Source organism: Salmo salar, chromosome ssa22 (genome assembly GCF_905237065.1).
Source record: "Salmo salar chromosome ssa22, Ssal_v3.1, whole genome shotgun sequence".
Taxonomy (NCBI): domain Eukaryota; kingdom Metazoa; phylum Chordata; class Actinopteri; order Salmoniformes; family Salmonidae; genus Salmo; species Salmo salar.
Genome location: NC_059463.1, coordinates 7883231 through 7903112, shown reverse-complemented (window position 1 = coordinate 7903112; position 19882 = coordinate 7883231). Strand labels below are relative to the sequence as shown.

The window sequence follows — 19882 nt, the reverse complement described above, 5'->3', positions numbered from 1 at the left end:
ACAGGTGTCTCTTTTACAGGTAACAAGCTGCGGTTAGGAGCACTCCCTTTAAGAGTGTGCTCCTAATCTCGGCTCGTTACCTGTATAAAAGACACCTGGGAGCCAGAAATCTTTCTTATTGAGTGGGGGTCAAATACTTATTTCCCTCATTAAAATGCAAATCAATTTATAACATTTTTGACATGCGTTTTTCTGGATATTTTTGTTGTTATTCGGTCTCTCACTGTTCAAATAAACCTACCATTAAAATTATAGACGGATCCTTTCTTTGTCAGTGGGCAAACGTACAAAATCAGCAGGGGATCAAATACTTTTTTCCCCCACTGTACATACATTTAAAAACAGCACACACAGCCTCCCGGGGAAGCTCTAGCAGGGAATAAATTTGACAAACTGACTTGTTGGAAAGGTGGCATCCTAGTCACTGAGCTCTTCAGTAAGGCCATTCTACTGCCAATGTTTGTCTATGGAGATTGTACGGCTGTGTGCTCAATTTTATACACCTGTCAGCAACGGGAATGGCTGAAATAGCCGAATCCACTAATTTGAAGGGGTGTCCAAATACTTTTGTGTATCTATATAGTGTAGCTAATCAAATGGCTACCCGGACTACCTGCATTGATCCTTTTTTGCGCTGACTCTACCCACACACTTACACTGACATCCCAACACACACACAAACACTACTTTACATACGCCCACACATAAGCTAGCTTGCGCACACATGCATACTGACGCCACATACACACTCACACACACATTCACACTCACATATGCTGCTGCTACTGTCTATGATCTATCCTGTTGCCTACCAATTAACATTTACCTATAAAGTGGGATTCAATTCTATTGTCATTTTTGTGTCAACGATCTGAGCTAAATTCTCTAATGTCAAAGTGGAACAAAAGTTCTAACATTTGTAAAATAAAAATACATTTAAAAAATCTGACATATTGATTAGATAAGTATTGAACCCCCTGAGTCAATACGTTAGAATCACTTTTGACAGTGATTAGAGCTGTGAGTCTTTCTGGGTAAGTTTCTAAGAGTTTTGCACACTTGGATTGTGCAATACTTGCACATTATTATTTTCAAAATTCTTCAAGTTCTGTACAATTGGTTGTTGATCATTGCTAGCGAACCATTTTCAAGACTTGCCATTGATTTTCAAGCCTATTTGAAGCCCAAACTGTGACTGTCACTCACAGACATTCACTGTTTTCTTGGTAAGCAACTCCAGTGTAGATTTTCCTTGTTTTTAGGCTATTGTCCTGCTGAAATATGGAATGCGCACTGAACCAGGTTTTCCTCTAGGATTTTGCCTGTGCTTAACTCCATTCTATTTTTATTTTTTTTCCAGCAAAACTCCCCTGTCCTTACCGATTGCAAGCATAGTTATGCTTGAAAATATGGAGAGTGGTACTCAGTAATGTGTTGTATTGGATTGGCCCCAAACATAACACTTTGTATTCAGGACAAAAAGTGAATTGCTTTGCCACATTTATTTTGTAGTATTACTTTAGTGCCTCGTTGCAAATAGGATGCATGTTTTGGAATATTTTTATTCTGTACAGACTTTTCACTTTGTCAATTAGGTTAGTACTGTGGACTAACTACAATGTTGTTGAGCCATCCTCAGTTTTCTCCTATCCAACCATTAAACTCTGCAACTGTTTTAAAGTCCCCATTGGCCTCATGGTGAAATCCCTGAGCGGGTTCTACTAAGCTAACATATGGAATTGTTTTAAGATGTCATAGCATGGATCATTTAGCAATTTGAATTTGAGGACCTCTGTAGGTATACTTTTGTTTTATACAAAAATAATTTTAACAAATATTATATTTTTAATAGCCAATAGAAACCCTTTGAATAACACATTCATAAATGACAAAACATACAGTCAAAAAATAAATCACAAGGTTTTGAAGTCTGTCCTATATCTAGGAGATCTAAGAAAGCTCAGGAAATATTTCTTTTTTTTTACACATATTTAACCCCTTTTCTTGGCACAAAACTACATCCATACCTCCGTATTTTTTCTTTTTTTTACCGATACCAGGTTACCTTCAGACGAGTCCTGTGGGGCATCTGTGGGTCGTAGGAAAACACCACCGTGTTTGTAAGAGTCATATCTTTTCATAGAGGGGTCATATTAGTTAGTAGGCCAAACCGTTTGGACGGTAAGGACATTTTCGCTATCATGCATTTCATTGCTCCGTCTTACCAAAAATATATTAACGAGTGAGAGAAAAAAACTTGCCATGAAGGGAATGTATTTAGGTGTAAAGAGCTATACAGGCCTGTTTGGTCTATCAACCTGGAATGAATGCATTGGGTAGGAGCCGTGACAGGCTGATATTGAGCAGCGCTGTTCATCTTGATTCAGCTGTCATCTCATAAATGACGTGTTAAATCAATTCAGACATGGGTCCTCATCCCATGGTGTCACTCGCAGGTTTACAGGGGAATAGAAAGGAGCATAAACGCAAGGAGCCGGAAGGGAAGGTATGGATGCTAACATTTCCTGAGACCACTTCAGATGTCAGTGTTTCACCCTGCAGTGTGTTGATAGGGTTACAAACAGACTACTTAGAACCCCCCCCCACCCACCCATTGGAGTCAGGTACACATGTTTTATTCCAGCCCAGCACTAAGAACCCTGATTCAGCTAATCAACACTGGTTTAGAGGCATATCTGATAATGTAGGTACGTATTCATGAAAAACTGCACAAACTAAGCAGAACCTTTGATTGAATTTGGTCCAAGGTCATTTCAGTTCAGAGTAAATTAAATTTGGATCAGAATCCAGTCTTACAGCTGTTTGGGCAATCAGCTACGGTCATCGTGATATGTGTGTCATATTTAATATAACGGGAGACAAGAAATATAATGGGAGAAAAGGCCACAGCATGGCTCTGCTACAGTATATGAATAATGGTGCTAGCTATGACCGAGATTAAGGTGCCAACTCAATCAATTTAAGAGAAAACACAGGTAAAGGATAGTGCACTAAAGAATACGCATGCTGGAGTTACCTTTTGAACTAGGTAAATTACACAAGTTTTTACAAACGTTTTATTAAGGTCTATCACTGTACTCCCTATCTGTCACGAGTGTCGAAAGGATCGGACCAAAGTGCAGCATGGTTGTAGTTCCACATATTTATTCATTCCGTGAAACGTTGCGATACACAAATAACTTGAATAACAAAAACAACAAACCGTGACGCATGAGAGAAATAAACACTACTCAAAAGATAATCACCCACAAAACCCAGGAAGAAAAACCCCTACTTAAATATGACCTCCAATTAGAGGCAACAAGGATCAGCTGCCTCCAATTGGAGATCAACCCCAAAAACAACAACATAGAAATAGAACAACTAGAACTTAAACATAGAAATAGAAAACACAAAACACCCCCTGTCACGCCCTGACCTACTCAACCATAGAAAATCACACCGTACTATGGTCAGGATGTGACACTATCACCATTATTAGGGTTTGTTTTGTGAGTCTTGTTTACTCTGCCATAGAGATTCAAAAGTAAATTAACTCAACCAGCCTGCCATGCTTACACTGCGGTCCTTTTTTAAAAGTAGAAGGATAACTTTGTAATTTATTAACAAAACTTCCCTAATGGACTTGCAGGGAGAGACTACTGCAATAACTGTTTCATTCCAGTTGAACACCGTCCCACTGGCTCAGAGCCAAGTGTGGAAAAAGAAAAGCAAACAACAAGACATGACGCCTGGAGCGCTGCTGTTAAAGGGGCAATTAGCAGTTGCTACATCCATTTGTATGTACCAATTGATTCTTGAAGAATATAACTTTTATAAATGCTTCATGATCTTAGTTCAACTGTCGTACCCCATCAGAACCCAAAATATAAGCTTGTTTTACTCCGTTATTTGCAAACAAAGTAAATGTAATAAAACACTGTATAGCCTAAAAGCATGTTAAAAGTATCATTGTATTATCATATGATGGTCAGTCCTTGCATCCATAGCTCTGTCTATGAATTTGAGAGTGGTTACATTGCTCCAGCCCCATTCCTCACTTTATATCTAAACAGTGGCAGAGAGTACGCTTTGTTATTGTTTCAACTGTGAATTGCCACATTGACGGAAAACTCCACCCAAAAACTATATTTTGGTATTTGTCCATTCTTGACATTGTCTCAATGTTTTGCTTCTCAGCAATTAGGTTTTCGTTATGACGCAAAACACAGCATCATATTATACATCATACAGGGATGATTGATGTATTTTGAAAGTTCCATATCTTGAAAAGTTGATTGCTGACTAGCAAAACATTTTGTGATTATGTCAACAATGAACTAATTAAATAAATACCAAAATAGTTTTTGGGGAAGTGCAAGTCCATTAAGAAATTACCTTCTCTTTAAAAAAGTGTTACATTAAATCTCATTGCTCCTGGTCACAAAGAAACTTTTCCGTCTTGTTTTGCACAATGTTTTCTTCAATGTTAACTTACTTCCTACTTGAATTGTAATTTCACAGATAACGGTGGAAATTCATTTTTGTGGATCAAGACATGCCAGGAGGAAAGTAAATGAGTGTAGCAATATCATGTCTCTGTCATAACAGCTAAAGATAAGGAATTGGGTGTTTGAAGTTTTGGCAGTTTATTTACAATATAAGAAATGGAATTTAACCAACCGACCTGTTGTCTTTTAAGTCCTGCCACCAGAGATGCTTTCCCGAGGAAATATTACATATTTTCACTGCAGCCCTCCGGACCTTGTTGAAGACTGAATGCAGCCCCCTGGGGCAAAATTAGTTTGACACCCCTGCTCTAGACCTATGGCGTATGCTAGATTAGAACAGAGGCTTGAGAGGTGAGCAGCTGAGTCATCCCCTTTAGGGCTGTCAAACACCTATCGGACAGCATACTTGTGTCCCTGTTCCCTTTTTTCCTCATCTCTCTATTGATTGACCTGTAAATGGGAGACAGCCACTGGCAGGGAGCAGACTGAAGCGGACCAACACAAACACCTTTCCTTTAACCCCAATATATCTGTACTCCTGTCACAACATGCCTCTCCAGCCAAAACACAATGGGTCAACAAATCTTGTCAAAAGGTTAAGAAGCTTAGCCGCAAATGCATTCAACGCATGCAAGTAAGTCAGCAACTCAGGAGCTTGAGTTCATTTAAATGAATCCCAAAAAATGTACATAGCAGCAGGAGTTGAACAATCCTGTAGTTTATTCCTAAATGCTAATTTTCTTTGAACTTTTTATTATCCCTAACAGCGTTGCATTATTCATACTAATGCCAGAATGTAAATAGTAGGATTTATTATGGCCTCATGCATAAAATTACTCCTGAGAGCATGCCAGAAAAGATCACTTTTACTATCTGTTTGGAAAAAACTAGGAGAAAGAAGAACAAGCAATGAACACTATGCACGGGGATGGCACGCCACAGCGGGGGTATCAATATTACATAAAGCATGTTGAGAAGGTTTACGGCTTGTGTATAACATCATGCCAGAGATCTTAACTTCTCACAGAACCAAATGTGATGACGATTCTCTACTTTGTTGACCAAGGCATGTTCGGTTGGTAATCTACCTAATCTCCCATGATGCCTTTGCTGCTGTGTACTCTGATAAACATGCCACCGCGGCGACCGCCTGGTTGTGAAATTTGTAGGTGATGCGTGTCGCCTGGGTGAGGGCATCTGCTTTGCAAATAAATAATGAAGTCACACAGCATGACTGGTCTCTCAACATGAATTCTCCTTTGCTCAGCTGCCTGTCACAGTAGCTGCGTAGTCATGAGGAAAAAGCTACATAAAGATGTTCTTGAGCTGCAGCTTGCCCCATGCTGCTGTTATGTGGGGCGGCAGGTAGCCTAGTGCATTGGACTAGTAACCGAAAGGTTGCAAGATCAAATCCCAGAGCTGACAAGGTAAAAATCTTTCGTTCTGCCCCTGAACAAGGCAGTTAACCCACTGTTCCCCGGTAGGCTGTCATTGAAAATAAGAATTTGTTTTTAACTGACTTGCCTAGTTAAATAAATGTTAAATAAATAAAAATGTAACCCTAGAGTAAAATATGAATCAAGCTGCTCTGGACCACATCTGTATGCAGGGGAGATGCTGAGGAACCTTTTTTTCAACCCTGCTAACTGCACATGGGTGGCAACTACTGGGAGAGAGTTGCGTGCAAATGGGCCTCATTGTGTGTGGGGGTGGGGGCGTTTTGTATTCCATCTTGACTGACCTAGTCAGGACCAGACATGACCAGTCATGGTATTGTACAGTATGTGTACTTAGAGAAGAGGACATTGCATTACAGTGCATTGATCAGAATGTGTCGTCCTGTTTGTTGTTGCATGGTAGATGACTCTATAAATTGAGCCTTGCTAGCAAGGCCTTCTGATGAGCAGGCATTAAAGTTGGCCCTCACCAGCCTTCAACAGGCCTGACTGGGGCAAGAAGTACTATATCATCCATTTGCCTCTAGCAAACACAAACGCACACAAGCACCCATAACCCATAATGAAGATTACGGTAAGGAATTCTTTCCAAATAATATAAAAAAATGAAAATTAACAAATGTACAGAAAGATCAGTGCGAAGGCCAAATTATGGAGGAATAACTTTGAGGCTATTAAATCCTTTCAGTCTTGAAAAACCCCAGGGCTTGATGGCATACCGGTAGAGTGTTATCAAGTATTTTTGTTGATATACTAAAAGCTCCATTGTTAGATTGTTTTAACTACTCCTATAGAAATGGTAGTCTGTCAGGTACTCAGCAGGAAGGTCTGATTTCTCTATTATTAAAACAAGACCCAGATGGCAAATATAAAGACCCTGTCTATCTAAAAAAACTGGAGGCCCCTTACACTTCAATGTTGTGATGCAAAAATACTATCAAAATGCATAGCACTCAGAATTAAAAGGGTTTTACCAGGCATTGTTCATCCTGATCAGACATGTTTTTTACATGGACGATACATTGGAGATAATATACGACAACTACTAGAAATAATAGAACATCATGAAACATATAAGAAGCCAGGAATGGAATTTATAGCAGATTTTGAAAAGGCATTTGATAAAGGCTGGATTTTATTTATAAATGCCTGGATTTTTTTCAATTTCGGTAATTCTCTTATAAAATGGGTAAAAATAATGTATAGCAACCCCAGGTGTAAAACAGGAAATAGCGGCTACTTCTCAGAGAGTTTTGAATTGTCAAGAGTTAAACAAAGGTGTCTATTAAAATCAGATCCAATAACAACATTAGAGGATTAGAAATCCAAGGCTTAAAAACAAAGGTGTCCATGTATGCCGATGACTCAAGTTTTATGTTAAGTCTGCAAGCTAGATCCCTGCAATGTCTCATTAAAGATCTAGATAACCTTTCTGTACTCTCTGATAAAACCTAATTATGATAAGTGTACAATATTACGTATTGGATCCTTAAAAAATACAACTTTTACATTACACTGCAGCTTACCTATAAAATGGGCTGATGGTGAAGTAGACATACTCGGTATTCATATCACAAAAGATATAAATAAGCTCTCCACAATGAATTTCAATAGAAAACTTGTAAAAATAGACAAGATCCTGCAACCATGGAGAGGTAAATACCTGTCTATTTATGGAAAGATTGCCCTGATTAACTCCTTAGTCACATCTCAGTTTACTCAAATACTTATGGCGCTGCCTACTCTTGATGATTCGTTTTTCAAATCACATGAGCAAAAGAGATTTCGCTTTATCTGGGACGCTAAACCAGACAAAATAAAACGAGCCTATCTGTCACAAGAACTGGACTAAGGCGCAGCGTACGTAGCATTCCACATCTTTATTATAAAGTGAAACTTCAGCAAATACAAAACAATAAACAAACAAACGAAATGTGACGTTCTGGAGTGCTCACAGGCAACTACACAAAACCAAAACAAGATCCCACAAAACACAGTGGGGAAATGGCTGCCTAAATATGATCCCCAATCAGAGACAACGAAAAACAGCAGCCTCTGATTGGGAACCATACCAGGCCAACAAAGAAATAGACAAACTAGATTACCCACCCTAGTCACACCCCGACCTAACCAACATAGAGAATAAAAGGCTCTCTATGGTCAGGGCGTGACAGTACCCCCCCCCCCAAAGGTGCGGACTCCAGCCGCAAAACCTGACTCAATAGGGGAGGGTCCGGATGGGCATCTAGCGTTGGTGGTGGCTCTGGTGCAGGTCGTAACCCCCGCCCAGACCCCGGATCCGGCCATGGCGCCGGGCTGAACGTCGTGCCTGGACTGGGCACCGGCGCAGAAGAGGGCTCCGGCCATGGAGCTGGGTTGGACGCCGTGCCTGGACTTGGCATCAGCGCAGAGGAAGGCTCCGGCCTTGGAGCTGGGCTTGTCGCCGTGCCTGGACTGGGCACTGATGCAAAGGAAGGTTCCGGCCTTGGAGCGGGACTGGACGCCGTGCCTGGACTGGACATCGGCACAGAGGAAGGCTCCTGCCATGGAGAAGGGACTGGACGCCGTGGCTGGACTGGACACAGGCGCAGAGGAAGGCTCCGGCCTTGGAACTGGACTGGACGCCGTGCCTGTACTGGGCACCGGCGCAAAGGAGGGCTCCGGCCTGTGGACCGTTGTAGGTGGTTCCGGACTGTGGACCGTCGCAGGAGGTTCCAGACTGTGGACCAACGCAGGAGGATCCAGACTGTGGACCGTCGCCGGAAGCTCCGGACTGTGGACCGTCGCCGGAAGCTCCGGACTGTGGACCGTCGCCGGAAGCTCCGGACTGTGGACCGTCGCCGGAAGCTCCGGACTGGGGACCGTCGCCGGAAGCTCCGGACTGGGGACCGTCGCCGAAAGCTCTGGACTGTTGATGCGCACTGGAGGCCTAGTGCGTGGAGCCAGTACAGGTGACACCGGACTGGTGACACGCACTTCAGGGCGAGTGCGGGGAGCAGGCACAGGACATGCCGGACTGGGGAGGCGCACTGGAGGCCTGATGCGTGGGACCGGCACAGGTGGCACCGGACTGGTGACACGCTCTTCAGGGCGAGTGCGAGGAGCTGGCACAGGACGTACTGGGCTGTGGATGCGCACTGGAGACCTGGTGCGTAGGGCCAGCACAAATCATACCGGAACAATGACACAATTCACACGGCGAGTGCGGGGAGCTGGCACAGGACGTACTGGGCTGTGGAGGTGCACTGGAGACTTGGTGCGTAGAGCCGGCACAAATTGTACCGGAACGATGACACATTTCGCACGGCGAGTGCGGGGAGCTGGCACAGGACGTACTGGGCTGTGAAGGCGTACAGGAGACTTGGTGCGTAGAGCCGGCACACATGGTACCGGACAAATGATACGCTCCTCAAGGCGAGTGTCGAGAGCTGGCACAGGACGTACAGGGCTGTGGAGGCGTACTGGAGACCTGGTGCGTGGAGCTGGCACAGTTTTTACGCTCCTCAGGACAAGTACGGAGAGCTGACTCAGGTGGCATCAAACAGATAACACGCTCCTTAGGGCAAATGTCGTGCATCATACACCAACACAACAACTCTCTCATTTCTCTCTCCTCCAATTTCTCCATCAACCCACTGACGGTCTCTGACTCTCTCCGTTCACTCTCCTCCAATTTCTCCCTCTTCTCCCAGATTGGCTCTGTTTCGCTCCTCGGCTCCGCCGACCACCCCGTGTGCCCCCCCCCCCAAAAAAAAAAACTTTGGGCTTTCCTTGTGGCTGCGAATCCCAGCGTCGTCGCTGTCCTCCCTTCTCTCATGCGTCTGCCGCCAAGGAAGGCGATCCTGTCCTGCCAGGATTTCCTCCCAAGTCCAGGATACTCTCTCCTCCTGGGCACACTGCTTGGTCCTGTTGTGGTGGGATCTTCTGTCACGATCGTCGTAAGAACTTTACCAAGTCGCAGCGTACGTAGCATTCCACATCTTTATTATAAAGTGAAACTTCAGCAAATACAAAACAATAAACGAACAAACGAAACGTGATGTTCTGGAATGCTCGCAGGCAACTACACAAAACCAAAACAAGATCCCACAAAACACAGTGAGGAAATGGCTGCCTAAATATGATCCCCAAACAGAGACAACGAAAAACAGCTGCCTCAGATTGGGAACCATACCAGGCCAACAAAGAAATAGACAACCTAGATTACCCACCCTAGTCACACCCCGACCTAACCAACATAGAGAATAAAATGCTCTCTATGGTCAGGAGCGTGACACTATCTATATAATTAATATGAATTGGGTGGGTTGAGATGATTAAATATAAAAGCACTAAACCTCTCTCTAAAAGCTTCACTCATTCAAAAGTTTTATTTGAACCCTAAATGGTTCTCAAGTAGATTAATAAGAAAAGCTCATCAATTGTTTAAAAATGGCCTGGAGAGACCGGGTTAGTCAATTACTAATATACTAACACTCTTAGTAAAAGTATTTATCTTCAACACGCAATCTGTAGATTCTATTAGATTAGATAGATTAAAATTGTACGTTAAATAAACATCATAGCATAGTTGAAAGATATGTGTTGCATAGAAACACGAAGTGGGTGGCCAGCAGAGATAGATGGGATGGGCTGAGGGAAGCTGAGGGTTGGTATGTGGAATTGGAGACAAGTGGGAGTGGAGGTGCTGTGTGAGAGAGAGAGAGAATGATGGTCAAAAGATAAAGGGAAAAAAAGTCCAAATAAAAGTACATTTGAATGACACTAAGTGGCAGTGTTTTTACAACTAATGCCGGTTTGCCTGAGGCTGATGCCGTGCAGGTGTTTGTACACATGCATATACACACACTCTCATTTAAGTAAACACATACAAGAACACACACATACATGTAATAGTGCCAGACATGCACACAAACATATACAGTTGGCATTGCTCTTCTGATTTCAGTTGTCTTTGATGTCCTTTGTTTGTAATTTATTATTTTGTAAAAAAAAAAATTGCATTGTTGTTTGCTGTTTTCTTCTGTCTTTTCCTTTTTTGTCTTTAGTTAATTCTCTTGGTTGTTGGTGCATTGGGTTCTTGGGGGTGGGGAATGGAATTAATTGTATTTTTTCTTTTTTTTCTTGGGTGGGCTGTGGGAGAGGTCTCGAATGGTTGAGGGACAGCTATTGGGGAACTGTGGGGGGATCTTGGAGGGTTTGGGTTTCACAAGATTGTGATCATGAAAAAGGAAACTATGACATATATTTTATATCACTATCATGCACACGCACCCTCATGCATAAGGATGGCTCTGTTGCTGAAAGACTGATACATGTTTGATAGTGTCTTGATGCTGTATTGTTTGTCCTTCATGTTCTAATACTTTAATGCTACCCCCTCTTCATGTTTTTTTGTAATAAACAATAAAAACATTTAAATAAATTACAAAAAACACCCATAACTCAAGACCCGTTACACTGGACCACTCTTCACTCTTCATCTGTTGTTTACTGTTAAATCAATATATGAGGATCACTGCTTCACAGTCATGTCAGGGCCTTACTTTATTTTACTTCCTCTTAGGTCATTATTTAGTTGAGTGAGTTATGGTGGATACAGGCTACCTGTGAATGAGTGGCGGTCGATGCCGTTTAAGATGATGGAGGACGATTTTGTTTTTCTCATGAGCATCGCCTTATTTCTATCATAGCATATTGGATGACTGTCATTCATATTCCATTCACCCAGCTCAATGTAAGATCGATAGGTTTAATCTACTACATGATACTCAAATTGTCCCTATAAACCATCATGAGGTTGCTACAACTTAGCCTATGAATGAAAGTTTACAACAAAGGTCAAGAGAAAAATTTGAGGTGACACACAGTAACACATTCAATACCGCCTTGCACACTCTTGCCTGCATCTAGCTGATCTAGGGTGTAATGATTAGTCCAACAGTTGCAAAAGAGAGTTTCAATTGGACAAATCCAGGTATGCTTATCCCCGTTTCGTTCCATTTGCTTCTGTTTTTTTACAATAGAAACAGTGGAATGTATACACCCCCGATCACGCATAAACACAGTTCACTTTCATAGCAGCCACGTTGTATTCCTTCTCGCATCTATTCGCTCTCGTCCCCCCCACCTTTTCCCGTCGCTTGTGGACTTCGATGCACAATACATCAGCTGTATGTGACTAGGCGAAAAAACCTCTCCAAGACAAACCATATCATAACTGCTAGACACAGCCGAAATCGTTGTTACCAGTAGCTAAAGTAACGTCATAGTTTTTTTAGCTATGTTGACTAATGCGTTAGTAAATACGCTATAACCATGCAGTAACATTACAGTGTACAGTCAGTAAGCAGTTCAATAAGCAGTTTAGCAGTTACACCAGCGGGCCCAGGTGCCAATAAATTAGTCAAACCAAAAGCTTACCTTGACTTGGAAGAGTTCCAGTGTTGTGTTGGGTAGTCATAGCCAGATAGCTGACATAGCATCCCTCTGTTTGAGTAGGCTAAACTAGCTAGCTAGCTGCATTTACTAGTAAGTTAAAGTCAAATTACAAATTTTCTCTCTCTTCTCCTTCATTTTTTATTAAATGTGTTCAAAACTGTTCAACTATTGTCTTTCTCTCTCTCTCTTTGAGTCTACTCACCACATTGTATGCAGTGCTAGCTAGCTGTAGCTTATGCTTTCAGTACGAGATTCATTCTCTGATCCTTTGATTAGGTGGAGAACATGTCAGTTCATGCTGCAAGAGCTCTGATAGGTTGGAGGATGTCCTCCGGAAGTTGTCATAATTACTGTGTAAGTCTACGGAAGGGGGTGAGAACCATGAGCCTCCTAGGTTTTGTATTGAAGTCAATGTATCCAGAGGAGGACGGAAGCTAGTTGTCCTCCGGCTACACCATGGTTCTACCCTACAGAGAAGACCTTCATTGCAAAACAGTGTGTTTAACCTGTTGGGTCTAGGGGGCAGCATTTGCACGTCTGGATAAAAAAAATGTACCCGATTTAATCTGGTTACTAATCCTACCCAGTAACTAGAATATGCATATACTTATTATATATGGATAGAAAACACTCTAAAGTTTCCAAAACTGTTTGAATGGTGTCTGTGAGTATAACAGAACTCATTTGGCAGGCAAAACCCTGAGACATTTTCTGACAGGAAGTGGATACCTGATGTGTTGTATTGACTTTAAACCTATCCCATTGAAAAACACAGGGGTTTAGGAATATTTTGGCACTTCCTATTGCTTCCACTAGATGTCACCAGCCTTTACAAAGTGTTTTGAGTCTTCTGGAGGGAGATCTGACCGAACAAGAGCCATGGAACGGTCATGTCCCATTAGACACCTGGCGCGCTACTTCATGTTGGGTACCCTCGTTCCAATACGTTATAAAAGGCTATGCATTCGTCCACCTTGAATATTATTCATGTTCTGGTTAAAAAGGCCCTAATGATTTATGCTATACAACGTTTGACATGTTTGAACGAACGGAAATATATTTTTTCCCCTCGTTCATGACGAGAAGTCCGGCTGGCTTACATCATGTGCTAACGAGACGGAGATTTTTGGACATAAATGATGAGCTTTTTTGAACAAAACTACATTCGTTATGGACCTGTGATACCTGGAAGTGACATCTGATGAAGAGAATCAAAGGTAATGGATTATTTACATAGTATTTTCGATTTTAGATCTCCCCAACATGACGTCTAGTCTGTATCGCAACGCGTATTTTTCTGGGCACAGTGCTCAGATTATTGCAAAGTGTGATTTCCCAGTAAGGTTATTTTTAAATCTGGCAAGTTGATTGCGTTCAAAAGATGTAAATCTATAATTCTTTAAATGACAATATAATATTTTACCAATGTTTTCTAATTTTAATTATTTAATTTGTGACGCTGACTTGACTGCCGGTTATTGGAGGGAAACGATTTCCTCAACATCAATGCCATAGTAAAACGCTGTTTTTGTATATAAATATGAACTTGATAGAACTAAAAATGCATGCATTGTCTAACATAATGTCCTAGGAGTGTCATCTGATGGAGATTGTAAAAGGTTAGTGTATCATTTTAGCTGGTTTTATGGTTTTGGTGACCCTGTCTTTGACTTGACAAAACATTACACACAACTCTTGTAAATGTACTGTCCTAACATACTCTAAATTTATGCTTTCGCCGTAAAACCTTTTTGAAATCGTAAAACGTGGTTAGATTAAGGAGATGTTTATCTTTCAAATGGTGTAACATAGTTGTATTTTTGAAAAATTTGAATTTTGACATTTATTTGGATTCAAATTTGCCGCTCTTGAAATGCACCTGCTGTTGATGGAGTGCACCACAGGTGGCACGCTAGCGTCCCACCTAGCCCCAAGAGGTTAATCAATTATTTGGCAACGTGAATATATTTAGTATAGTTTTATCTAAAAATGTTAACTTTTTAAATGTTTTACAATTTTTATGAAGTTCACTGAGGAGGATGGTCCTCTCATTCCTCCTCTGAGGAGCCTCCACTGCTGTGAATACCTCTGATGTTCAGCAGTGAGACCTAAAGGTGTCAGCATGCTTCAGTTCAGCTGGCCCCTAGCCGAACTGGGCTAGCTGAACTGAAGGAGTGTGCTTGCATTCTCCCTTAAGACCATCGCTTGAAAAATGTGAAAAAAAGCAGCAATAGTCCAGTTTGTCCATTTTGAGATGCCATAGCCAGTATACACTTCCTCAAAATAGCCAGGATTAATCTAATATATCTGTCATTCATTTTTGAAGTTTTTGCCAAAGAATTCTTAGTCGCGCAATTGTACATCTAAGATGTTTTGTGCAGTATTTTTCAATGAAAAAAATTGCATGAAAATGAGTTGTCTCTCGTTGAATGACAACAAAGACTTTATTGAAGAATCTCTAATGTTTACCAATCACCGACGAAGCAACATTGACTTTGGCTCTGAACTTCGGCTTGCCTCCAGAAAAATACTGTGTGCCTGAACAGCCCAAAAAACCTCACCGAAGTCCAAAACGAACAGAAATGTCACAAAACGTCATCATAATATATGCACGAACTCTACGGAATTGATTCGGCTGGTAAGCATGCGAACGCCTTAAGAAAGCAGGCACTGTACTGTAGTCATCCCTATGAATGAGGAGAGGGTTGACTCAACATGTGGCCAACTTCAGGTCCCTCAACACAACCGGATCGAACTGTACCTACATCACACGACTGTTTGATTATGCGGTTAGGTTGACAGGGGTCATGTAGGAGAGTAAAGGTGGTAGAGGGAGAAGAGATCAGAGTGAGACAAATTAAATATGTAGGGCTACCTCCTATTAAAGGGGGTAGGGGAGAAGAGATCAGAGTGAGACAAATTAAATATGTAGGGCTACCTCCTATAAAAGGGGGTAGGGGAGAAGAGATCAGAGTGAGACAAATTAAATATGTAGAGCTACCTCCTATATACGGTAATGAAGAGTGGAAGAGTGTTAATGATGCAGGACTTCCAAAAGGCTTCCCTGTGCGAACGGGATCAGAGACTGCTGTTGGAGATGTTCATTACTGCACATTACATGTAAGAAGTGTGTGTGTGTGTGAGCATCCCATCATGCTTGGCTCACTCAGGGCTATGCTTACAGCCAGGCTGAGGAGGATGGAGAATACACCCCTCCCGGTTGGTACTGTATAGCCCTGTGATGGTGGAATCAGCTGGGAGCGTGCAAGGTGCCTATGGCAGCACATAATCCCCAGGACTGTCACAGTCACGTCCCTCATGCTCCCTGCCACATCCACAGGAGCTTGCTTTAATCACAGCCCTCTGTCACTTTGCTTGTGTAAATACCCATTCATAACTGAGCCACCAGTCTTCATGGTGATACATGCAACTACAGTACAAGGAGGGATGTGAGATACAAAGAAGAAATTGTTGGAAGCGGCTGTTTTATCTTATTTTTTATGAATTATTATTTGTCACATGCCCCAAATACAACAGGTGTAGTAAACCTTACTAAATGTAGACCTTATGTTTAACTACGAGCCCTTAATATAATTTTTTTTGCTAAGCTAAAGGGAAAGGAAAAATAGTAACACAATAAAATAGCAATAACAAGGCTATATACAAGGGGTACAGGGTAGCTGAAGTAATTGAGGTAACATGTAGGTAGGGGTAAAGTGATTAGGCATAGATAATAACAAAGAGTAGCAGCAACATATATGAAGAGTGGGAGGGAATGTTCATGTGTGTGTGTGTGTTCGTGTGATTGTGTTTGCGTGTGTGTCTGTGTGTGTGTGTGCTGGACTATCAGTGTAGTATGTGTGAGTCTGTGGTTAGAATCCAGTGAGTGTACATAGAGCCTGGGTAAGAGAGTTGGTGCAATTGTTTTATATATATATATATATATATATATATATATATATATATATATATATATATATATATATATATATATATATATATACTGCTCAAAAAAATAAAGGGAACACTTAAACAACACATCCTAGATCTGAATGAAATAAATAATCTTATTAAATACTTTTTTCTTTACATAGTTCAATGTGCTGACAACAAAATCACACAAAAATAATCAATGGAAATCCAATTTATCAACCCATGGAGGTCTGGATTTGGAGTCACACTCAAAATTAAAGTGGAAAACCACACTACAGGCTGATCCAACATTGATGTAATGTCCTTAAAACAAGTCAAAATGAGGCTCAGTAGTGTGTGTGGCCTCCACGTGCCTGTATGACCTCCCTACAAAGCCTGGGCATGCTCCTGATGAGGTGGCGGATGGTCTCCTGAGGGATCTCCTCCCAGACCTGGACTAAAGCATCCGCCAACTCCTGGACAGTCTGTGGTGCAACGTGGCATTGGTGGATGGAGCGAGACATGATGTCCCAGATGTGCTCAATTGGATTCAGGTCTGGGGAACAGGCGGGCCAGTCCATAGCATTAATGCCTTCCTCTTGCAGGATCTGCTGACACACTCCAGCCACATGAGGTCTAGCATTGTCTTGCATTAGGAGGAACCCAGGGCCAACCGCACCAGCATATGGTCTCACAAGGGGTCTGAGGATCTCATCTCGGTACCTAATGGCAGTCAGGCTACCTCTGGCGAGCACATGGAGGGCTGTGCGGCCCCCCAAAGAAATGCCACCCCACACCATGACTGACCCACCGCCAAACCGGTCATGCTGGAGGATGTTGCATGCAGCAGAACGTTCTCCACGGCGTCTCCAGACTCTGTCACATCTGTCACATGTGCTCAGTGAGAGCCTGCTTTCATCTGTGAAGAGCACAGGGCACCAGTGGCGAATTTGCCAATCTTGGTGTTCTCTGGCAAATGCCAAACGTCCTGCACGGTGTTGAGCTGTAAGCACAACCCCCACCTGTGGACGTCGGGCCCTCATACCACCCTCATGAAGTCTGTTTCTGACAGTTTGAGCAGACACATGCACATTTGTGGCCTGCTGGAGGTCATTTTGCAGGGCTCTGGCAGTGCTTCTCCTGCTCCTCCTTGCACAAAGGCGGAGGTAGCGGTCCTGCTGCTGGGTTGTTGCCCTCCTACGGCCTCCTCCACATCTCCTGATGTACTGGCCTGTCTCCTGGTAGCGCCTCCATGCTCTGGACACTACGCTGACAGACACAGCAAACCTTTTTGCCACAACTCGCATTGATGTGCCATCCTGGATGAGCTGCACTACCTGAGCCACTTGTGTGGGTTGTAGACTCCGTCTCATGCTACCACTAGAGTGAAAGCACCGCCAGCATTCAAAAGTGACCAAAACATCAGCCAGGAAACATAGGAACTGAGAAGTGGTCTGTGGTCCCCACCTGCAGAACCACTCCTTTATTGGGGGTGTCTTGCTAATTGCCTATAATTTCCACCTGTTGTCTATTCCATTTGCAGAACAGCATGTGAAATGTATTGTCAATCAGTGTTGCTTCCTAAGTGGACAGTTTGATTTCACATAAGTGTGATTGACTTGGAGTTATATTGTGTTGTTTAAGTGTTCCCTTTTTTTTTGAGACGTGTATATACAAGTAAAATAAGGGGGGCAATGCAAATAGTCCAGGTAGCCATTTGATCAAATGTTCAGCAGTCTTATGGCTTGAGGGTAGAAGCTGTTAAGGAGAACTTTGGTCCCAGACTTGTACTGGGTCGTAAGCACTACCCTCTGTAGTGCCTTGCAGTCGGATTCTGAGTAGTTGCCATAGCAAGCGGTGATGCAGCAAGTCAGGATGCTCTCAATGGTGCAGCTGTGCAATGTTTTGAGGATGTGTGCCTCCAAGCCAAATATTTTCAGCCTACTGAGGGGGAATAGGCATTGTTATGACCTCCTCTTTACAGTGTTGGTGTGTTTGGACCATTAAAGGTCCCTAGTGATGTGGACACCAAGGAACTTGAAGGTCTTGACCCGCTCCACTACAGCCCCGTCGATGTAAATGGAGGCGTGCTCTCCCCTCCTTTTCCTGTAGTCCACGTTCAGCTCCCTTGTCTTGCTCATGTTGAGGGAGAGGTCATTGTCCTGGAACCACACCGTCAGGTCTCTCACATCCTCCCTATAGGCTGTCTCATCTTCATTGGTGATCAGGCCTACCAACGTCATGTTGTCGGCAAACCTAATAATGGTGTTGGAGTCCTACGTGGCCATGAAGTCGTGGGTGAACGGAGTACAGGTGGCAAAGGGCAGTGTGGAGTGCAATAGATATTGTCTGTGGATTATCTGTGGATCTGTTTGAGCAGTATGCGAATTGGTGTGGGTCCAGGGTTTCTGGGATGATGGTGTTGATGTGAGCCATGACCTGCCATTCAAAGCATTTCATGGCTAAAGATTTGGGTGCTATGGGGCGGTAGTCATTTAGGCAGGTTACATTGGCGTTCTTGGGCACAGGGACTATGGTGGTTTTCTTGAAACATGTTGGTATTGCAGACTGGGTTAGGGAGAGGTTGAAAATCTGAAGACACTTGCCAGCTGATCAGCGCATGCTCTGAGTGCACGTCCTGGTAATCCGTCTGGCCCTGTGGCCTTGTGAATGTTAACCTGTTTAAAGGTCTTACAATGCTACGGAGAGCGTGATCACAAAGTCGTCCGGAACAGCTGGTGCTCTCATGCATGTTTCAGTGTTTCTTGCCTCGAAAGTGAGAATAGAAGGCATTTAGCTCATCTGGTAAACTCATGTCACTGGGCAGCTCGTGGCTGGGTTTCCCTTTATAATCCCTGATAGTTTGCAAACCCTACCACATCCAACGAGTGTCAGAGCCGGTGTAGTAGGATTCAAACTTAGTTCTGTATTGACGCTTTACCTGTTTAATGGTTCTTCGGAGTGCGTAGCGGGATTTCTTTTAAGCATCCGGAATAGTGTCCCGCTCCTTGAAACCAGCAGCTCTAGCCTTTAGCTCAGTGTGGATGTTGCCTGTAATCCATGGCTTTTGGTTAAGATATGTCCGTACATCCGCTTGATTGGACCATTTCCATATTGAGCATTGGTACTTCCAGTTTGAGTTTTGCTTGCAAGCAGGAATCAGGAGGATAGAGTTCTGGTCAGATTTACCAAATGGAGAGCGAGGGAGAGCTTATGTAATACAATGATCACAATTGTGACTGACCGCCTTGATTCGGTCTTATGTAGCAAAATTTGGCCCTTAAATGTTTTGGTACCTATTGGAGAGCTCTTCTTTGTCTACACCCATTCAGCATCTATCACACCCTCTTAACATTTTACTAGCTACATTTAGAAAATTAGGGGTTCAGCAAGGATTCTTCTAAGAACCAACTAAGGAGGTTCCTAGAAGAACCTTAGGCTTCTTGGCACTAAAAATGGTCCCCAAAAGGTTCTTCCAAGAAACCCATAGGAGGTGGGGTTCATCGAGGACCCTCCTTAGTTGGTGGGGGTTCATGCAGGAACCAAGCTGCCCAACTGAAA

General features: G+C 42.8%; 1 protein-coding gene across 2 annotated transcripts in view; it reads right to left on the bottom strand.

The window, feature by feature from the left end:
- LOC106582707 (metabotropic glutamate receptor 4) overlaps positions 1-19882 on the bottom strand; it is a 360285-nt gene that overhangs the window by 262232 nt on the left and 78171 nt on the right. Inside the window, exon 1 of one of the 2 annotated variants that reach the window (XM_045705684.1) lies at positions 4688-4882. The exons of the other annotated variant lie outside the window; for it this stretch is intronic. The gene's annotated coding sequence lies outside the window, so the exon portion shown is untranslated. Of the gene's footprint in view, positions 1-4687; positions 4883-19882 lie in introns of those variants that run through there. 2 annotated transcript variants of the gene reach the window in all.